Genomic DNA, 3,962 nt, shown 5'->3' on the forward strand with positions numbered 1-3,962 from the left:
ATCATCACCAGAACAAACAGATGGTGGAGGGCCGAATTCTTCCTAGACTATCCTTATATGTAATACTAAACAATCCTTAGTCCTAAGGATAAGGGGTACACATATTAAACTTTATGCGGGACCCACATTTCATTTTGAATGTCAGGTTAGCTCTCTAGACTTCTAGTGTCACAAACATCCATGTCCGAAATCATAGAAAAAGGCAGAGCCAAGTATGGGATAAAAGATGGCGTCCCTTTCTCACGGCAAATTAGCAGGGGTGTTTTATGTGCATCCATGGATGGGTTATTTTCCTTTTTCCCGTCCCATGGCTTTCGCATTGTCCTTACAAAACACTTAGTCTCATACAACCAACCAGTAGTCCCATTTCAAGGTGTTTTAGTTCGTCGTCCGGAACGTGCCCCAAAAATAAATGCCAAAAATTTAATTTTGAATCAATAGTAGACTGGACTGGTCGACGCAGTTAGTATAAGTTATTCATAATGTCCGATTCTACTCTTTGAGTAGTGGTTTTACAGTCAAATAATAATTGTCCTGGTATATTTCAGAACGAATAAACCGTTAATAATCAAAAAGATTAAATTAAAGATAAACTTTGAGGTCCGGGTGGTTTCGTCCCAACCGTTGCTAGGTGTAGCCATTTTTCTTTTCTTTTTAATGGTTAACAAATTATTTTGTGAATTGAGTTAGGTCTCGGTACAATGATGTGGGTGCTAGACTATTGTGGAGGATGCTGAAATACATATAAGGCAGCTGACAAGTAATCTGGCACCACATCAGCAGCCTTGATGTTATATGTGGCTGTTGTTGTTTGGTCGATGGGTATATTATAAAATAGAGTTATCAATTAATTATCCTGTTTTCAGTTAATTATTAATTATTTATTTTTGTGAATTTTAATTGGTTTGTTTTAAGTAGTATAAAATAAGTGGAAGGAAATTAGATCATCAAACCGATATAATAGGGGCATATGGTGCAAGGCTGGTGGACTGCAACACCCCTCCATGAAACACACTAAAAGTAAGACACAGGCCCAATGGATCCGCCAGGGGTGGGGGCTTGTCCCTAATACACTCTCCTCTTGAAACGTGACCTTCACATGATTCATCCAAGTACGAACGAGACACCAACATCCCAACATCAACACCTAGATCCGGAACAGTGAATTTTGAACATGAAAAACATAAATTCAAAAAAATAGAATCAACTAATTATGTTTTAGCATCGACATTTATCAATTATTCTATTGTAATAGTACTAGATCTAAAAACAACCAGTGATGTAATCAGATCTAAAACAAGTTAAAAATCAAAAAAATGAATCCGAAAACAATCAACAAGTTCGAGTATATACCATTAACGCATAATTATTGTAGGACAAGAAGACATGAAATAATGTGAGCCTCCAATCCATTTTCAATACGTACCCTACATCACCATTTTCCACGAAAACAAAAAAGAAATCTGAGATTAAATTAATCAGAAATCTTGAATAAAAGACGAAAAAGCATGTCAAAGATGAAGAAAGAGCAGAGAAAAACCTGGACTCGCTTTTGCGTCACTCGTTGTCCCTTTATTTTGCTGACAACAACAGTAATAAATGTGGTGGAAAGCGATGGCTCCTTTCCTTTTATAAAAACAATTCTAAAATATTACAGATTAGTCCCTATACTGTTTCGAATTTAAGACTTTGTACCGTGAAAAGGGAGCGTAACTCATGCGGTATTTGCACAAAGACCCATTTACTTATGCATTAATTATTTATTCAGTCCTTTTTAAGTTATTAGTTTTTGAGAACAATACTTCTTCTCAGATTGGATAGATGCTGGGTTTCCTTAGGGTTTCAGTGGATTTTCGCCAGTTATTTGCTTTGGTTTTAATGTAAAAGGAAGTTAATCAGATCCATCTCTCGCTTGAATGGTACAAATCTTGATTGGATATAAATGAATCAGTTTTTTTCTTTATCGATTTTCAGGTTTATCTAAATAAGTAATTACGAATCTATCTCAAATCCTCTGCAGGAATTTCTCAAGGAAACAGCGAGATGTAATGCTAGGGTTTCGACTTCATGGCTGAAGGTAATCGTTGCATACTTGTAAACTTTAATTCCTTGGCTTTACAAGAGTTCTAGGGATAGTTGTAAGGTGAGTTTTGACGAATTCTAATTAATCAAATGCTGATTCGAAATGAGTAAATGCCAAGGTTGGAATTCGTATTAGAAAGCTATACCTTCTCTCCATCCAACTTGTATGTTTTGGTTTAATAGTATATGTCTAATCTATATGGAAGCTTTACCAATTCCTAATTGCTTAGATTTAATGCACAACTAAAAAGAACTGAAGAAAGACAACTACAATTGCAGTATTAAAGATTTTGATTTTCTAGTGTTTGGGTTTTTATCTGATTCTTTGGGAGGAATTTTATTTGTACATTTTGATTGAGAGTTTTTGCTTTTGTTAGAATTTGATATTAAAGTTGGTACTGCCCACTTTCAGTTAAATAATTTCTAGGGGTCGGGTTCTGTATATTTGTTAGTATAGCTACAGGGCATTTATTTCCTCAAGTAGAGACTTCAAATAAGTATCATGTGTATTGATGTTCTCTGATGGATGCACATGTTTCTGCTATGAAGTTAGGGGATTAAGTATAGCTATATGGCATTTCTTTAAAGCGTTCATCAAAACTCACAACTGGATTGGTCTTTCAAGGTTTCCTAATCTTTGATGCAGTTGGTGGAGCCTTGGAGGTACTGGTTCTGGATTGGGGTCACTTCTTTTGGGATGTCTCTCAGTTGACTATGGAAAGAAGCCAAAGCTTGGTTTCACCGTGTACCCATCACCCCTGGTCTACACCTCCGTTGTTGATCCATAGTTACAACAGCGTCCTTCCAACCCACTCTCTCATTGAGCACTCTGATTTTGCTGTGCTCCTCATACAATGAGGCTATCTATGATATCTGCATGTGCTCACCATCACTTACAGCCTCATTGAACTTTTTGATGGTGCCTTGAATGTTGACATGACTGAGTTCCATACTAATTTGGTCCCATATCCTAGAACCCACTTCATCCCTTCATCCTATGCTCCAATCACCTCTGCTGAGAAGGCCTACCATGAGCAGCTTTCAGTTGCTGAAATCGCTAACAGTGCTTTTGAACCTTCATATATGATGGCTAAGTGTGATCCATGTCGTAGAAAATACATGGCATGTTGTCTGATGTACATTGGTGATGTTGTGCCCGAGGACGTTAATGAAGCTGTTGCCACCATCAAGACTAAGAGAACCATCCAGTTTGTTTATTGGAGGCCAGCTGCTTCCAAGTGTGGTATCAACTGCCATCCGCCTACTGTTGTACCATGAGGTGGTCTTTACAAGGTCCAGAGAGCTGCCTGCATGATCTCCAACTCCTCGCACAGCCTGTACGCATATGCCTTATCCTGGTTGCATAGCTGTTTTAAGAGGCCCGAGGGTACTACATGATTCTGAGTATCATCTTCTTTGATCAATTATTATGTGGAACTGCTTCTCTATCTAGAAGTTGCTCGATAAGAACAACTGTGTAGGCTGACGATTTCTGGAACACGTGGTTTCTAAACTTCAGTTTTATGGCATGTGTGTTTCTCCAGGGACCTTTCGAACATGATGATATCTGGTTTTGATTGATGACTTGGAGTATCTCCTTAACGGTTTGTTTTCTTAATCAAAGCTTATGTTTCTTTAAACCTACTTTTCTGTTACTCCCTTTATCGTTCCTCTTAACACATTTGTTTTTCGTGATAAGCAAGAACCATTTAGCTGAAGAGATCCGTCAAAGTTTGGCAATCTTAGGATTGTCCTAGAGATGTGAGAATCTTCCGCTTTTGAATTTTGGTCATTATCGTTTACTTGTTATTTCATGATTACAAATTTACATACTATTTGTTCAATTCTAGAGACCTTTCACATAATCGGCTCACTGGTCT

General features: G+C 37.5%; 1 pseudogene; it reads left to right on the forward strand.

Moving 5' to 3' along the window:
- Positions 1-2,604: 2,604 nt before the first annotated feature.
- LOC113324970 lies at positions 2,605-3,564 on the forward strand (annotated as a pseudogene).
- The last annotated feature ends 398 nt before the right edge of the window (positions 3,565-3,962 follow it).

This window comes from Papaver somniferum, chromosome 11 (assembly GCF_003573695.1).
Source record: "Papaver somniferum cultivar HN1 chromosome 11, ASM357369v1, whole genome shotgun sequence".
In the NCBI taxonomy this organism is placed as follows: domain Eukaryota; kingdom Viridiplantae; phylum Streptophyta; class Magnoliopsida; order Ranunculales; family Papaveraceae; genus Papaver; species Papaver somniferum.